Source organism: Macrobrachium nipponense, chromosome 44 (genome assembly GCF_015104395.2).
Source record: "Macrobrachium nipponense isolate FS-2020 chromosome 44, ASM1510439v2, whole genome shotgun sequence".
Classification (NCBI taxonomy): domain Eukaryota; kingdom Metazoa; phylum Arthropoda; class Malacostraca; order Decapoda; family Palaemonidae; genus Macrobrachium; species Macrobrachium nipponense.
In genome coordinates, this window is record NC_087221.1 from 34939497 (window position 1) to 34959496 (window position 20000).

At 35.2% G+C, this 20000-nt stretch overlaps 1 pseudogene; it reads right to left on the reverse strand.

Moving 5' to 3' along the window:
- LOC135204172 (neo-calmodulin-like) overlaps positions 1–20000 on the reverse strand; it is a 195310-nt pseudogene that overhangs the window by 113166 nt on the left and 62144 nt on the right.

The following is a 20000-nucleotide window of genomic DNA, read 5'->3' on the forward strand; positions in this document are numbered from 1 at the left end:
TTAAATACAAATTAGTTGCCTTAGAGATATCTTCGTTGTATATGTATGTTTTAATATGTATTGTGAATAAGATTTTGTTACCAAAGTTCTTTATAATCCTTTATAATCCTTTAATTGTCTTGTTCTTGTGTCTGAGCAGATTGACTTAATCTTTTTGTTTTTAAATTGTACCCATGTTTATGCTTGTTTGTGAAAAGGTTACTCTTTCTCCAGGTGTGCCGGATTCTAGGTACTAATCTCCTTATAATCCCTATCTGTCAGTTATACGAGCTTTCCTGTGCTGTCAATTCCTCATGTAAGTCAGTTTATCTGCTGAGTAAAGGACGTTGAAGTCGAAAAATCTTGCAGCAACTCCGTTGTTTATTTTTCCTTCGTGGCTTATACCTTTATTTATGGATTTATCACATTCCAAATTTTCGTGATTCGGTAATTGCTAGATTTAATGATTATGTTTCAAAGAAATTTGCTGAAATCGGCAATTATACAAATCACTAATAAAAACAACCTAAATCTTAGTCTTGGAATGTACCACTTGGACCCATATATTTGTAAGATGTTTATGAAGGACCTTAAAATAAATGAACTACTAATAAATTAGTCCCACATGTATATAGTTATTATTTCTCTCTCTCTCTCTCTCTCTCTCTCTCTCTCTCTCTCTCTCTCTCTCTTTCTCTCTCTCTCTCTCTGGTTCGATATTCTCTCTCCCTCTTTCTCTTGCTCGATATATATATATATTATATCTCGTCTTTTCATTAATAATAATTTTTGGGAAAATTTGTTTAAATTTCATGATATTAAATTGTATATGCTTCCGTGTTTTTTCCAAAATGTACTGTTTTCTGGAAGAATAACTTGTTTACTGCGTCTGTCCCCCAAGGTGTGGCTACCCTCAGGTGTTTCCTCCCTTCTGTAGAGTGAAATCGCCTTAATGCTAATCTTGTAGTGTCAGTTTGGATATTAAGCCTTCTTTTGACTATGTTGTGCTCTGTAAAATCAGTTTGCCTCAGTAAAGGGTCCGAACAGGACCGAAAGTACTTGGCTATCTCGCTTTTTCATTTTTCCTTCGTGACAAAAAACCTTTATTTATACATAGCATCACGTTTTATATACTTCGTGATCAAGTTATTCATATATATATATATAATATATATATATATATATATATATATATAGATATATATATATATATATCGTATATATATATATATATATATATATATATATATATATATATATATATATACACGTATATATACGTATATATATAGAGTAGAGAGAGAGAGAGAGAGAGAGAGAGAGAGAGAGAGAGAGAGAGAGAGAGCACACGGCATTTAAAATTACTACCTTCAATTCCTTCAATAAAGTCGTGAAAAAGTCGTAGACTTTAGAACCCACTCGGCCGAAAAGATCCCACGTCAGTCAAAATCGGCGCCATGGAAATTGACCCGTCAGTCAAGATAATATAGTCTTATTTTATTTTATTGAAAAAAACACTCGTCTTCATCAAAAGACACCGCCCCGTTGTCGAAAATGCTTCGATAATGCTTTTTCATATCGCAATCGACTTATTTGTCGGTGAGATGTTGACATTTTTCTCGTGGAATATTTTGAGTTTGGGGCTGAAAAGGATGAATCACGGTATTATGAAGATCTGTATCGGTTTAATGTTGGTGATACGACATCCCTAGATAATGATTAGATGGTGACGGGAATAATCATAATTTTAATTTTAGATGATGGTGATAAAAGCAACGTTTCTGATAAATTTATAAGAAAATTCTCCTTGAAACTGATGTCATAAATATTAATGGCAAATCAAAGATAAGTTAACCTTCGAACATGCCCATATATATATGTATATATATATATATATATATATATATATATATATATATATATATATATACGTATATATATATATATATATATATATATATATATATATATATATCGTATACATATATATATATATATATATATATATATATATATATATATATATATATATATAGTTTTAACACTAATTCAAAAGTGACTTTTATACTTTCAAATATTAACATGTTTTACTGTTGTGTAAAAAAAACATAAAAAAATACATTGCTACCAGAACTGAAATATAACAAATATTTAATACTCACAGTAATCCTTTCAGCTTACCAAAAAAAATTTAGAATAAAAAATTAGGAATAAACAAGGCAAAAATATAAGATATCACAGTGTACTTTTCGCTCAAAGAAATTCTAAAAATAAATCATACTATAATGGGCGTAATGTCTTTCTGTCTGTCTGCCTGTCTGTCTGTCTGTCAATCAATCACGGCAAAACGGCTGGTCAGATGGGCATGAAACTTGGCAGGGTTATGGTGGGGACCCCTAAGATGGTTTGTAATGGGGTTTCATCCAACATACCCCCCTCCTTTGTAGGGGGTGGGGGTGAGAAGGGATTCCCTGAAACGGAGCTGTTCCTGGCCGTGAAACGAGGCTGGTTATTCCCGTAGACTTAGTTACTTTACGATTTTTCATACATAATTTCTGTACAACTTCCCGGAGAAAGTCACGAATATTTCAGCTCGGACACAATAGAAGATGAAAATTATCATCAATATCTAAATCCATCGGGACTGCCAGTGCACAAAATAACGTTGAAGAAGTACTGCCCGGTAATGTTGCTTTGGAATTTCGATCCTGCCAATGGACATTGCAATGAAATGAGGTACTCCGTTATGGAGCTAAACTCCCACGTCATCGAAGCAGTAATAGCTACAGGCCCTCACACCGGCAAACGTCTGTTCATCCCCTGGATTCCTCTGATGCCTTCTACAACCAGTTTCCATTCCAGTTACGGCGCAGGCAGTTTCCCATCAACCTGGCCTTCTCCTTCCTCCTTCACTGCATACAAGTCGCAGACTTTGGATCGTGTTGGTGTGTTTCTGCCGTCACCCATGTTCACGCATGGCCAACTGTATGTGGCGATGAGCAGAGCAACTGACTCTGCCAACTTGAAATTAAGTTGTGGACAAACTGATAATATTGTGTACAAAGAGGTTCCGCAGTAGGTATGTATAAAAATCGCCCTTATTTTAATATTGCTGAACAAATAGTACATATAAATTTTTCACTTCTGCACGGTATTTTATCACCCATCGTAGATGGGTAAGTTTGCTAGTAAACAATAATTGAGAATTGAAAATTTAAGATAAACAAGACAAATGTTATTTTGATTCCATATCCTAACACGCGACTTTAATAAGAGCGAGATTGGATGCTGCCACTCGAGGGGAGACCGAAATTAACAACGTTTAAAAAATTTGCGCTAATTAATGTTAGCGAATCTGAGCATCAGGCAGCGTTTTTAAGCCCCTTGTGTCTTGTTCATTTCGAAAATGAAATTATTATTATTATTATTATTATTATTATTATTATTATTATTATTATTATTATTATTATTCTTCCAGGAACACGAAAGTTCTCAAGGCGATATTTTTCCTCTTGTGCTGTGTTAAGGCAAATCCAGACAAACCATCCTTTACAATTGTAACAATTAATCATTTCCAAAAATATATTGTAGAAGAAATTATCGTCTCCTTTGATACAAATATTTGAAAAAAATAGTTTTTTTATTTTTTACTTTATTTCCTTTTTTTTTATCTCAGATTAAAAAAAATTACTTTCTTTCATTCCTTATTTTTTATCTCAGAGATTGAAAAATTAAAAGTAAAAAAATTAGAAATACAAAAAAAATGATAAAAATGCTCCTGTGACCGCCTTCGCAGGAGTTCAAATCCCATCGATCAGGATTTGAGATACTTAAGGCTCATCATAAAAGGATTGTTCGCGTGAGAGACGAGGTGATAGGATAAGATAGGATGAGATAGGATTATCTTACAGGATGCATGCTGGATTTAATAAATGCTGCCAGCTATAGATAATAATCATTTTTTTTAAGCAAAAGTCAATGAGATCGTAAACAGTGTCATTAACCATATAAGCCCAAGTGGTCACCTGGATATTGAAGTTGGGAAATACGTTAGCGGGCCTTCAACCGAAAAGATTGGAAACACAGAGGTGGAAAGAGAATGCCGAAGTTCTATATCGAAATGCAGGAAATATTGTGAGGCCAAATATCTCAGTTATAAAAGTCAATAGTTGCAATTATAAATTCTAAGGCAAAATCAAATACAATAATAAGCTGGATGGAGAATAAGATAATATTATTAAAAATAGTATGAACAATTATCGAGGATATATATATATTATATATATATATATATATATATATATATATATATGTATATATATATTATACACAGACGCACATACATGTATACGTATGTATATGCATACTTGTATATATATATACATATATATATATTTATATATATGTATATGTATATATATGATATATATATATATATATTTATATTATTATAATATAATACATATATCAAAAGAGGCAAAGAAATTCTTCCGACCAAATGCATGAGAGAGAGAGAGAGATTTATTCGTTATTGAATAACATCCACGCGGCAAAGGATTACAGTTTCATATAAACTCGCATACATGGGCAGGATAAATCCTTTCCATTTTGGCCTTACAGGGTAAAGTTGGAGATAAATGACCCTCAACAAGAGGGTTATTGGCGTAATCAAAGTGAATGACACTTTACTCTGTAAAGTGTTTTAAAGATCGAGTGTTTCAATGATCGAGTGTTTCAGTGATACAGTGTTTCAAAGGTCTTGTGGTTCAGAGATCGAGTGTTTCAATGAGCGAGTGTCTCAATGATCGAGTGTTTCAATGATCGAGTGTTTCAATGATCAAGTGTTTCAGTGATCCAGTGTTTCAAAGGTCTTGTGGTTCAGAGATAGTGTTTCAATGATCGAGTGTTTCAATGATCGAGTGTTTCAGTGATCCAGTGTTTCAAAAGTCTTGTGGTTCAGAGATCGAGTGTTTCAATGATCGAGTGTTTCAATGATCGAGTGTTTCAGTGATCGAGTGTCTCAAAGGTCTTGAGGTTCAGAGATCGAGTGTTTCAGTGATCGAGTGTTTCAGTGATCCAGTGTTTCAAAGGTCTTGTGGTTCAGAGATCGAGTGTTTCAATGATCGAGTGACTCAAAGACAGAGCGTTTCAAAGACCGATTGTTTCAATTATCGAGCGTTTCACAAGTTTTGTGGTTCAAAGATCGAGCGTTTCAAGGATCGAGTTTTTCACTGATCGTGTGTTTCAAAGACAGAGCGTTTCAGTGATCGAGTGTTTCAAAACAGAGCGTTTCAAAGATTGAGTGCTTCAAGATTGAGTGTTTTAATGATCAAGTGTTCCAAAGATCGTGTGCTTCAAAGAACGAGTGTTTCATAAATCGAGCGTTTCAAAGATCGAGTGTTTCAAAGACTGAATATTTAAAAGCTCGAGTATTCCAAGGATCTAGTGTTTCAAAGATCAAATGTTCCAAAGATCGGATGTTTTAAAGATCGATTATCCCAAAGATCGAATGTTTCAGCGATCGAGTGTTTCAACTTTTATGTATAGATTCAATCAAAATTACTTGATAGGATATTATTACAGAATAATATTTAATGATGTGGAGACAGTGAGTAGCATTAATTAAATAATTGAAAGTAAACAATATCAACCTATGAGATCATATCAAAGACTGCAATTGTAACAGAATAGTAGTAGATTCAGTAAAATACTTTGGGATATTATAATAAAATTCATGACAATCTCGAGATAGTAGTTGCCATAAATTATTGTCATCTAGAAAAATAAAAATACAAGTAGGAAAGGTAATGTTTTTTTTTTTTTACAATATTATTTTCGTTTATTTTTAATAAAAAGAAATTGGTATTTTGCGATACGCCTTCATCAATGGGAATATTATTGAGCAAAAAATATCATAAAAAATTTTCTATTTATAATCAATCAATTAGATGATTAATTTCAAACATGAATGACCATCTTTGGCATAACGACAGTTGACAGAAGCAAACAATCAATCACTTATCAGTCCAAACAAACATCTCTCAAGCAATGACTTTGTTGAAATACAGGATTTATTAATCAAAAATGTCATTTAGACATTAATAAATAAAAACCTGTTTCTAATCAGCGAGACATCTGTGGTCGATTAATCGTACCTCGGGCAGCTCTCACGTTCTCCAAACAGATGAGAAATTGGTCACGAACGACAGGACACACGATTCGTTGATTAACCGAACATTGCCTCTGGCGCCACGACGGCAACACTGAGTCTTGCGACAAAAACTAAGATCCACTGAGTCACGAGTCACTGACTCAGCAGTAATGGAACTATGCGACATGTATGACTCACTATAGAGAAGCGAGCAAGAAATGGCAATGTTTGTTGCTCCAAACCTAAAATTTACTCCTCTCTCTCTCTCTCTCTCTCTCTCTCTCCAACAAACAAACAAACAACACACACACAAACCTCTTCCACTTCAAACTTTCCTCCCCCATTCAAACTATAACTCCTCCTTGTTCGTAAAACATTTCCCAAATCACCAGACCTCTCCTCTCTCTCTCTCTCTCTCTCTCTCTCTCTGTTTCCATTGCCTTCGCTGCCAATATCTCGACGTTAGGCTTAGTATTTTTCTATGTCGCTCACGTCTCTATCCTGAGAAGCGTTGATGGCCTGGTGCATCGTAAGAAGAAGAAGAAGAAGAAGGGAATAATGCCCACTCTGAAAGAAAACAATGAAAATGCCAGCAAAATTATTTAATAATTACACCATAAAATTACTCTTAGAAGGCAGCGAAATTCACCATTTTCCAGCGAAATGATACTGCCTAATTTTGAATTCGAATAATGCTCCAAATTACCTAGATATGTTCCTTCTCGTTTCAAAAAATGTAAATAAATACCGTATTTGTAAGAGAGCAAATATCTCGCACTTATTTCCGAGGCGTCTGGTTCATCAATACGAGGCTTCACTGGGTCACGCCAGATGTATAATAATCAGACTGATGGCACGATAACGAATATTCGGGAACGTCCCGATTTAACACCGAATTTCTGCTCTAAATTTCGCCAACTTTCGTAACTGGGAGAGCTTGAACATGCACGACCAGTACAGACATATGGAAACTTGTATGAGAGTGAATTTCGTACGTTTTCACACATACGCACACACACATACACACAATCATATATGTATATATATGTATATATATGTATAACTGAATCACGAAAGTTAGGAACATGTATATAACAAGTATATATATATATATATATATATATATATATATATATATATATATATATATATATATATATACTATACACACACACACACACACACATATATATATATTATATATATATATATTCATATATATGTATATATTTACATATTTCTGTGTATATATATATATATATATCCTGCTACTTTCATAACGCATATATCCTCTCTTTGACTATGAAATGATATATAAAAAAGAGTTTTGCAACATTTTCAGATTCCTTATTTACATTAGAGTTATAGGATGTCTAAAAATGTATGTTCAGATTTCGCATAACATAATCTAAAAGTTAAGATAACGTAGAATGTGAAAAGAGAGAGATTAACTTTGTCCATTCCAAGATAGAAATTGTTTCCATAACTTGTCATCGCTGCGAGATGAAAGGAACTCGAGATCTCTGTTTTGATTTGGAAACATGTCAACACGTCTGATTGGGACTTCTGTTTGGAACATGTAGAGAGCATACTACGTACATGACTGGTTTCAAACGTGTATGTCTTTGCCAAGAAATCACATGGAAGTATTGCATCATCTTTTCGTAAGATTGTTCTAGAACCTTCTGTTTAAGCATACGTCATCTTTGGAGAATGACGTCATATAGTGTTGCTTTCTTTGTAAATCATTATCCCTTATATATTAGAATACTTTTATCATCTTAAATCACGAAATAATTAATGTTATTTACGACTGTAATTTCAATTTCTCTTTAGATATTGTTTTGAAAGAGAATTTCTATGATATTAGCTGAACTACGTGTCCAAAACGATTTGAGCCCGTCAGTCTCTTGAAGTTTGCCCATACAAGCAAGGAGAGAGAGAGAGAGCACATTCATTACAGACTTTGAATTCCTGGCGTAGAGAGGTCTCTCTCTCTCTCTCTCTCTCTCTCTCCCTCTCCCATGCCACTTTTGATTTCATATTAACGTAAACACTTTAGTGTACGTAATTGTTGGTCACTCAAATAAATTTCAGATTTTATATTTCCTAGAGTTATTTAGTATTATTTAGCGCTTATTGTGGAATCTGAACAAACATTGTACAAGTGTGTAACGGCCCTTCTCTTTTTTGAAATATTGTGTGGTGAAATTTTTTTTTAACTGGCTGCAGCAGAAACAATTGGTTCCAAGGTAATGTGTTATACAATTTTTATTAATTGCAACTAATAGTTACAGTGATTTGGTGAAACATTTAAATTTTTACATATTACAAATTTTAACGTTTTGTGTTTGTTTCGTTTGAAGTGATTTTTTTTGCATTTATCAATTTTTTCTCATTGAAGTGATTTATTGTGCATTTGTCCATTTTTTCTTATTGAAGTGTTTTTATTTTATATTCTGTGTGATTAGCACTTTTTACAATTTTGGTATTTTCCATATTTTTCTGTGACGTGCTTTCATTTGCATTCACAATTTGATTGACTTAGTTGTTTTCAATAATTAATCGTTGCACATTTAATTGAATTTAACACTTGTGAATTAATTTGCATTTAGTTAGAATTCTTTTCAAGGTTTAGTGTTGTTTAGCACTTGTAAATTGATTTCTAAATTCTAATCATTTCCTAACACTTTTGAATTTCGATTGAATTAATTTTCTTGAATGTTGTGATAAATTAATTTTGATTTAATTTTACTTAATTAATTCTAGAATTAACTAAACTTTGTGTTGTTTTCAAATAATAGTAAATTTCCCTGAGATTGTGAATTTCACTTATAAATTTTGAGTTTGATAAGAAATTTTTGTATTTTAAATTTTTATAAGTGTTTTCTTTTTCACCAGTATATAAGTATATTTTTGTAGAGGTAGAAACATAGAGTAGTAATTGAGCTGTTTTCCTTCAATTTACTTGAAGTGAGTTAGAACCAGGGAAGTACTTAGACTTTTGAAATCAGGGAAATACTTAGACTTTTAAAGTTGTTGATGGAGTGATGCCCTTAATTAATTTAATTACATATAGGATTACCTCACAACTGTTTTTATGAACTTAGTCTGATTTTCTGCAATACTGGTAAGTTGTTTAAGGGATCACTGTTGCCTTTAGAGTATTCAGTCGTATATTACTTGTGATGAAGGATCAGGTGTCTGGCTGTTGTGAGGTACTCATTTGATGATTGGTAAGTGTAGTAACCAGATGCCTGGCACTTCGTTACAATATATATATATATATATATATATATATATATATATATATATATATATATATAGAGAGAGAGCGAGAGAGAGAGAGAGAGAGAGAGAGAGAAGAGAGAGCGAAGAACTGCCCTAGAAAGTCTTACTCTACATGATTTTGAGAAAATCTATCCATTTTTTTTTAAAGGCTTGTTTTCGCATCGGCAAGATTAAAAAAAAAAAAATAAATAAATCGGAGCCGAAGAATGAACAATACGACTAAAATAAGACCATACAGTGAGTTTATATTTTTCTGACGCCTTTTGTAGACAGAAAAAAATACTCTCGCTTCTCGACAAACAACCGTAAAAGCCATTGGCAATGATACATGACATTTCATAGGTGCAATAACGATTATCATTTCACGAAAACATTTGAAAGGCTTTGTTGAGGCTGTCTGGGTTTCCAAGTATTAAACGTGGGCTATCGAGGTATATGTTTATACATATCTTTATATATATATATATATATATATAATATATATATATTATATATATATATCATACAACATATATATATGAATACTTATCACATCACCGTGATTCATATAAATCATTCGACCTACAATTGTAGCTCGAATGATTTATATAAATCACGGTGATGTGATAAGTATTCATAACAAGGCTGCGTGGGTCAAACGCTCGAATCGGCTAGCATGGTTGAGGGGGTTTCATATTGATTCTAATTACGAGTACACCGAGATCGGCGGTGATTTGTAATGGTCAGAATCGAAATAAACTTATAGCCTCTCTGATAGCAGACTCGGTAGCCTCACTGTCCGTTCCTGATTTCGTTCCCCGTCCAACTGGACGGTGGTTCGATCCCATGGGGGGACGAAATTATTATCAACTACAAATTCCCCCTCGGTACATATATGAAAATATATCAAATTCCGAGGTAGAGCGAATTAGATATTAAAGGACATTTGTAGCTCGAATGACATATATATATATATATATATATATATATATATATATATATATATATATATCAATATATATATATATGTGCATTGTTTATAATGTAGGGTAAGCTTGTGAACTCTCTTGTTGCTTCTGACTTCTGTTTTTGCCAACTGTATATATATATATATATATATATATATATATATATATATATAATATATATATATATTAGAAAGAGAGAGAGAGAGAGAGAGAGAGAGAGAGAGAGAGAGAGAGGAGAGAGAGAGAGAGAGAGAGGAAGCCATATTCATGCAGAGAGGGACGAAATTTGCCTTTTAGCAGAGACATTGCAGGCGACTTTTATGCAATATGCAGTGACAATTGCAAGGCTCCTTTGTCGCTGAGCTGGCATTCAACAAGGGATTCTCTCTCTCTCTCTCTCTCTCTCTCTCTCTCTCTCTCTCTCTCTCTCTCTCTCTCTCACTAGCACAGTTCCTCAGAGTCCCGTTGAGACCAATAGTTCCCTGTCACTGCTCAGGATTTTTTCCCCTGCACTCAATTCCTGTAGTGGAGTCCTACCCGATTCTGTGGTGGACGACATCGAAGACAGGATTCCTTTTTGTAAATAAATCGTGATAATGTTTCATCTTCATTTTAAAGAATAAACAAATATGAGATTGTGAAGTTATTTATTGGCCTTCTTAATTGTGCCATTTCCCCTTTTTTTTCATAGAATTTGTACAATGAAATATTTGCTTTTAGTGGTACTGGATGATGTAAAATTTGGATATTTCTTATAAGTCCGTTATCCGGAAATTCACTCAGCAACTCTCTCTCTCTCTCTCTCTCTCTCTCTCTTCCTCCTTGCAATGAATTCTTTCCCTTTTCTCTCTCCTTGAAAACGATAAAACAGAAGTACGTCCATCTCTCTCTCTCTCTCTCTCTCTCTCTCTCTCTCTCTCTCTCTCTCCTCCTCCTCCTCCTCCTCCTCCTACTTCCAATGAATTCTTTCACTTTCCCTCTCCTTGAAAACGATCAAAAAGAAGCAAATCCATCTCTCTCTCTCTCTCTCTCTCTCTCTCTCTCTCTCTCTCTCTCTCTCTCTCTCGCTCCTCTTCAATGAATTACCACAAGAAATTCACCGAACATTTTCTTTTCTCTCGGTGTTTGGTGACCAATAGTTGAAACACTTACAGGAAACTAACCTGACGGTAAAAGATCTTTTTAGCCGTTAACTACCAAAAAAGACCAAAAGGGGGGATAGCCCCCCAAAAAAGAATATAAATACATTTGTTCTGGAGGGGGGTGACAGGAAGGTGGGGGGGGGGGAGACCCCCTCCATAAGCTTGGCCCCAGACAGCCTCTAATTCGATTTTCCGATGGGGGAAACTGAAGCGAAATTGATTACGACCCTTAACGGATGAGGCCATTTTCGTGGGAATGCATTTTGTTTGATCTTATTTATTTTCTTTCTCTCTTTTTTTTTTTTCATTTTGTCAGTTTGGGTTTTCGAGGTAGCCAAATGCCTTCTAAGTGTATGTATGTGTGTGTGGTTTTATCTCTTTTTTTTTCGCTTCGTTAGTTTCAATGAGTTTACGGTGATTCGTCTTAGGCAAGTTTGCCTCCAAACATTTTAGGGTGAAATACTAATATCATTAGACTTCGCTGCCTATACGCAAGGTGCCGCCCCTGGGGTAAAGGGGCGCCTGTCTTACCCTCGCCGGTGTAGGATATAATCCTCTACTAGTAGGCCGTTGGGAAGGGAAGATATTGCTGCCAGATGCTGCTATGAATTCAGGAATTCGATGTTATTTAGACGGTGGAAGTCAGGTCATATGTCTGTGATCTCAGTGGATTTGAGCAGCATATGAGGCGAAAGAATGAAGTGTCGAGTTGCATTATTGCGCATGCGCGCGGTTATGTCCCTCCTGAGATGGCATGACCCTAGAGAGAATAGTAGAGGTTGGTTTATTGTATTATCATTATTTTTTTTATGTCATCCTATTCGAATGGGTGGTTTTTATAGTGTGGAGCTCCGGGTTGCATCCTGCATCCTTAGGAGTCCATCACTTCTCTCGCTATGTTCGCTGTTTAATAGCGCACTCTTCTGCATGAGTCCTGCAGCTACTTCGGATCTAGTAGGTTCCTTTTCAGGGATCTTGGGATCGTGCATAGTGTTCTTATGATTATAGGTATGATTTCTACTGTCATTATTATTATCATTATTATCATTATTATTATTATTGTTATTATTCAGTTGATGAACCTTCTATCTCAGTAATCCTATTTGACCGGGTGGTTTTTATTAGTGTGGAGCTCCGGGTTGCATCCTGCATCCTTAGGAGTCCATCACTTTTCTCGCTATGTGCGCTGATTAATAGCGCACTCTTCTGCATGAGTCCTGGAGCTACTTGGAATCTAGTTTTTTTTCAGGTTCCTTTCCAGGGATCTTGGGATCGTGCATAGTGTTCCTATGATTATGGGCACGATTTCTACTGGCATTATTATTATTATTATTCAGTTGATGAACCCCATTCACATGGAACATAAACCTGTTGAAAAGTAAGCATAGAAAGTTTGATATTATAAGTGTTTGATGACATATTTATAGTTGTAATGGTAAATGAGTTTCTAAGATACTTCAACAGACAGACAGAGGACTATAACTTTCTGCCCTCCACGACTATCGACCTCTTTAATTCTCTTGTTGTGACGTCAGCGTATGCATAAAAACAATTAATTACTCAATTATTTATGTTATTATCTTAATCAGCTATCTGCCCTACTTCAGGAACTAGTCTAAAATAATAGCATTTAAATTTGCGATAATTATTAGTGATAATTTAGAATTTGCCGTCAGTCTTGGAAATCATTTTCGAATTTTCCTAAGTCTTAGATTTCTAATCCGAAGCCAAGCACGAATTAAGGCGTCTGAACGCAGGAATCGATGCTCTGATTAATCACTGGAAGGTAAACTAACTCCACTTATAAGATAATGAAAGCTCGGGGCCGAATTAACTTTAATGAAAGTAAGAACATTTATGATATTTCAGTTAAATCGCTGCTTTCATTATTATCTCGTCCGTTCGTCTGTCACGTTTTCTCTTTCAAGGCTTTTTGAGAAAGTAATGGAACGCTGAGGTAAATATGGAGGCTTTACGAAAACTGAGAAACAATACAATATATCACGTCTCCGAATTCGCAAGATGATTGCTTCATTCTCAGATGGGGGTCGGCAGTTAATTATTCTTAGCAGGGAAGATTGTTCGTTTTCGTGCTCCATTTTTAGATTTTTAATGAATGGCATACTTTGCGCACGCGCGCATGTTAGAGTCAGACGACCCCCCCACCACCCCCACCCCTCAACAACCCCTCACCATCCATGATTCAGTTTCTTATATAAAGTTAAACAGCAGCACTGAATTAGATTATCGTCATTTCTTTGTTCCGCCATTTGCCAAAGCGGTCTGCCTTGCTCGCTGAATAATGCAAATAAAGAGTTACTTGGAACAGCGATGAATTTTATATATATATATATATATATATATATATATATAGATATATATATATATATATATATCATCACAGAAGCTGTATAGTAAGATTTTTACTGAGGAAATGTTCATCACTAATCACTGTGTTAAATTTCGGAGTGAAAGGAAAAAATTAGACCTAGAGAAAGCTTCTGACAGAACTGATTTAGAGGCAGCGTGATGTAGAGGCTTCATATGATAGAATATAGACAGTATATCATCGAGCTCGATCAAAAACTTTAGTGATAGAAGTGACATTTGTTTGAGTTTATAAATGGGAGAGTGACTCGTTTCGTCTGAAAGTTGGACTGAGACAAGAGTGTCTTGCTTCCGTGGCTTTTTGATATATTTGTCTTTAAATAAGCTTCTCTGGCCTGGGTGAAAGGTAGGCCTATTTTTTCTTAGGCTCGGTCAACTAGCATAGACCTACTACCTTTTGGAATAGCGGAGACTATAGTAGATTCATATCAACCGTGCATCTGATGTCTAGGCCAGTCCCTTACGAAGCTCCTGATTGGCTGTTGATAAGTCAATCACAGGGCTGGAAACTCTTAGCTCTCTCAAGAGTTCACTTACGCAGGATGTATGTTCCACTTCTCCAGAGGGATACTTTTTCCTGTGATTGGCTTATCAACAGCCAATCAAGAGCGTCTTAAGGGACGGGCCTAGACACCAGATGCACGGTTGATGTTAATCTACTATAGCGTCCCTGCATAAGACTGGGAACTATTCACGTAAAGACAGTATTATCTAAACGACTTTTTAGTTTTCCGTGAAAGAGAACTATTGAGATGGCTATTTGTCTGTCCATCCGCACTTTTTCTGTCCGCCCTCAGATATTAAAAACCACGGAGGCTAGAGGACTGCAAATTGATATGTTGATCATCCTCCCTTCAATCATCAGATATATCAAATTGCAGCCCTCTAGCCTCGGTGGTTTATATATTATTTAAGGTTAAAATTAGCCATGATCGTGGCTGAAAGTTTCATGGGTCGGGGCTGACAGTTTCATACAGCAGTAAACGCTGTACAGAAAACTCGATCGCTCTGAAGAAACTTCGGAGGATTTTTCACTTGTTTATAACATCAAAACCGCTCGTATGTGACTTAATTTATAACTTAATTAAACTGATTAAGCTGCACGCAATCTATATATCTTAACAGAAACCAATATTTGTTCTCTATTCATTTCTTTAAAATCGAAAAGGTGGTTTGAATCTTTAGCGGCGAAAATCGCCGCTGTGATCAGGAAGCTGTAAGGTCGAAATTCTAATTCTGTGCTGATATCAACCTGCCTTATGGTCAGTGATAAAGCGCTGTCGTTAATTTCTCTTTTGCCATGACGCTGTTTTAATCACGTATTTCAAAAATTGCGCTGTCATGGAAGAATAATCTTGTGTCTGTTTGTTTAATCAAAGAACTTGTTCGTCTTGTTTGTTTGTCAGAGGTTTTTGTAATTTTATTATGGCACCCTATGGTTTTATTAGTACAATTATCTGGAAGCACATTCTTTTAATAGCTTTCGTAAAAGACTCTCCTTTTTATCTTTGTTTTACTAAATTTTCCCCCTGCAGCGGGGTAATGTCGTCAGTGGAACCTCATGCGGTGCACTGTAGGCATTACTTAAGTTTTCTTTGCAGCATGCCTTCGGCCCCTAGCTGCAACCACTTTCGCTCCTTTTATGTACCTCCTTTCATATACTCTTTCTTCATCTTAATTTCCACACTCTCCTAACACTTGATGTAATTGCGAGGTTTTCCTCCTGTTACACCTTTCAAACTTTTTACTGTCAACTTCCATTTCAGCGCTGAATGACCTCATAAATTCTATATTCAACTAAATTTTCCAAATAAACAGAGCTGAACTGTTGACACAGAACGGTAAGTTACCAATGATTCAAAGATAAATTCTTTGCAAAATGCCCTATTTTTTAAACTTTTCTTTTTGGTTGATTTTGTTCTTTGACGCAGTTATATTTCTGGAAAAGGTTTTTTGGAAATAATGATGCTGAGTAGTCGTAAGGTCTGAGTGACTCTTGATCGTAGACGAGGTCGCAAGAAGAAGACAACACTTAACATCTGTTTCTGGAGCGATCTGTATCGATTAAAAGTACCAGAAGAAGAAGAAGAAGAAGAAGAAAGGGCGAAGAGCTTCTCCCTTTGTTAACGATGAACCCCCAGAGTCAAGATAGGCATTCAAAGAAAAGAAAGATAGGCCTTTTATGGAGGCGAAAGAGAGCGAAAGAAAGGAAGGAGTGTTATCTTCGGCTTATCAGCTTTTACTTTTCTTCGTCCAGCAGTTCTCAAGACGAGGTCTTAACCTCTGCGCCTCAAACATGCCGTATTTTCGGCGAGAGGAATCCAGGTTCTCTTACCTTCCCGGATGATGAAGTTGTCAGACCTTTGAACAAAGAGATACCAGAAGAAGACGTAAGCATTTTAACAAGTTCATGATTTATGAGGCTGAACTTGATCTGAATATTCAGATAGTGCCTCAGTGGCGTGGTCAGTTTGGTCTTGGCCTGCCATCTCGGTGGCTGAGAATTCAATTCTCGGGCATTCCATTGAGGGGTGAGAGATGTGTATTTCTAGTGACTGAAGTTCACTCTCGACGTGGTTCGGAAGTCACGTAAAGCCGTTGATCCCGTTGCTGAATAAATACTGGTTCCATGCAACGTAAAAACACCATACAAATAAACTGCATATTCAGATATAACACAGGATGCTCTTGGATGTTCTTGCAATGTTGAATTGCAACAGATATTGGAAGTGGATGTACAAAAAAAATTCTACTTATCCGAAAATAGGTTTAATATTTTCATAAATTAATCATTTATGAGTCGACTAAACTTTATTTGAATATTCACATTTAATACGGAATGGTCTTCGATGTTCTTGCAATTCACTGAAGAAGTCTTCTTCTTCTTCTTCTTCTTTTTCTTCTTCTTCAAGGCCAAGGACTTCAAGCACTTGGAGTCTTTGAAAGTGGTCTAATCAAGGAATTCCATTGACGATGAATCGGCTTGACTTGTATTACATCACTTGCACTTGTGAGAGAGAGAATCTTTTTTAATTTTTTCATTTATTATTATTTGCATGTTACCTTGCGGGCGTTGCTACCTCAAGAATTGTAGGTACTACTTCTGGATCCATTCATTCCTCACCCTGGTTGAAAAAGGCAGAGCTTACAAGTTAGTCAGTACAAAAATAGTCGTCATATACTACCTCACTATTATCAATGGCCACTCTCACGAGACTCCAAAAGCCCGTTGCAAGTTTCGTTAAACATACAAGAAAACGATCTCAGATAGATAACCAAATAACTCTAGTGGTATGCCTATCTTGTGTTAGGACTAAATCCGCCCAACTTTGTGCTGTACCCTATGCAGAATCGGGACGTATTTAAACCTACCTTTGAAAATTTTTTATCAGCCTACGTTTGAGGTTGGGCCTATCCAGTATCATACATGAATAGGCCTACCTTTGATCTGTGTCCTTCCCTACATTAGACCTACATCCACCTACCTTTGAGGCATACCCCATCCAGTATTAGAATTACATCCGCATCTGACTGCCTTTGAGGTGTACCCAGTCTAATATTAGACTTAAATAGGACCTACCTTTGAACTGTGTAATACCTAGTATTAGACCTGCATACACATACCGTTGAGATTGGACCTATGCAGTATTAGAACCAAATATGCTTACATTTGAGCTGTGTCCTTTCCAGCATTAGGCCTACATCCACCTACCTGAGATTGAACCTATCCAGTATTAGACTTAAACAGGGTTACCTCTGAGCTGCCCTTTCCAGGAGTAGACCTACATCCACCTACCTGAGATTAGGCCTATCCAGTATTAGACATAAACAGGGTTACTTTTGAACTGCCCTTTCCAGGATTAAACCTACATCCACCTACCTGAGATTAGGCCTATCCAGTATTAGACTTAAACAGGGCTACCTTTGAGCTGCCCTTTACAGGATTAGACCTACAACCACCTACCTTTCAACTGTGTCCTGGATATGTTCCTGCCAATGGAGGACTTCCCGCAGAGGAGTCTCTTTCCTTTTTCATTCTCTCTGTTGGCTCCTTCCGAATCTGTGGGTCTAGGGTCGGTTCCAGCCAGGCGCGGATTCGTCATTCTGGAGGGAAAATAGAAAGCACAGACGATAGAGGGTATTTAGAGAATATTCAGTAATGATAATGTATTACTTTTTTATAACTGCAAAAAGAAAAAAACAGCCTATCACAGGAAATCTCAAATATAGGTGCATATGTTACACAATAATCATAATCTAAAACATGTCAGCTAGCTGTAGGTTCCTACAGCATATTTACCCTCTATCCTAAAATAATGCTTTAATTTTTGTTTTAATTATTTATTAATAAAAGGTTGTCTATATATATATTATATATATATATATATATATATATATATATATATATATATATATATATATATGAAAATTTTAGATATGTGCTCTTAATTAATCAAGAAATACCGACAATGTAGGGCAGCGTTGTCAATATCATGTCAAAATGAACATGAAATATTTTCATAAGCAATTTACAAACATCACCGATGATCCCAACAGATATACAAATTTCTGCGAAAAAAATGTTATTAAAAAAATGCTATTTGGAATTCTCTTTCCAAAAATAACTTGACATCAAATAATTCCCGCTCATCGATTATTACTGAAAATAATTTGCTTGTTCGGTGATTGTGTCATACAGTAATAAGATTAGCTTTATTGCACTTTTTAGTTCATTGTTTGTTTTATCTTTTTCATTTATTCATTCCTTCACCTTTTAGAGTTTCTCTTTGATTTTTTATCTTAAACAGTTCTACCCATTTCTCTGTTATAGGATTTGATCCGGGTTTTTCTATCCTTCCTTTTGCCCATAGTTCTCTGCACCAGCTAATTATCGGAAAAATTTTAATCATTAACATCTTCGCAATACATTTGTTATGTTTCTGTTAAATAAATATATTTATAACTTAAGGATTGGAATTTTCCCCCAAAATTTCTTTATTCTTGTTTCTTTTTTATTTATTTCTTTGTCGAAGATATCAGCTATTACCTAGACTAAAGAATTCAAAATCAGAAGTGAGTTATGTGTAAACATCATGTGAGTTGGGAAGCGTGCATGCATTGATGATATGTACATCATTGCTGTGTTGCAGGCATGCAGTTCCCAGGTATGCACTGAGCTGGAGTGACCCCAACCGCTGCTGATCTTGGCGCTGCAGGACTGCAACTGACTCCAGTTTCTGATTTATTATGCTGTGTGCTCAAGGGATACACTGTATTTGAATTGCACTTCCAGAATAACTGGTTAATTTATAACTGATCATGGGTGAAATATTGTCAGCCTAAATCAAGTGAAGTTGCTTTTTTAGTTATGCGTTTAAGGGCTTATTCATCGTATTCAAGTGATATTTTATGCGAGTCTCAACTCAAAGCACTTTGAGGTTTTGTCCCGCAGTATTGAGAGAGAGAGAGAGAGAGAGAGAGAGAGAGAGAGAGAGAGAGAGAGAGAGAGAGAGAGAAATAACTGAAGAAGACTCTATCAAATAAAAAAATAAAAGAAAAAGATGAAGAAAATTCTAAAAAAACACTGAAGAAGTCTTTACCAAAATAAAAAGAAAAACTGAAGAAGACTACAAAAATACTATAGAAGACTAACTAAAAAAAGAAAAAAAACTGAGGAAGACTTACCAGAATGAATAAATAAATAAATATATAGATAAACTGAAGAAGACAAAAAATAAAAGAAAAAACTGACGAAGACTTAACAGAAAAATAAATAAATTAAAAATAAACTGAAGAAGACTCTACATACAAAAGAAAAAACTGAAGACTTACCAGAAAAAATAAATAAATAAATAAAGGAATAGATAAACTGAAGAAGACTCTACAAGTAAAAGAAAATACTGAAGAAGACTTACCAAAAAAATAAATAAATAGATAAATAAACTGAAGAGGACTACAAAAAAAGAACAGCTGAAAAAGACTATACAAAGAATAAAAAACTGTAGAAGACTCTGCAATAAAAAAAACTGAAGAAGACTACAAAATAAAAATGAAAACCGAAAAAGACTACAAAAAAAACTGAAGAAAACTACATTCCCATCC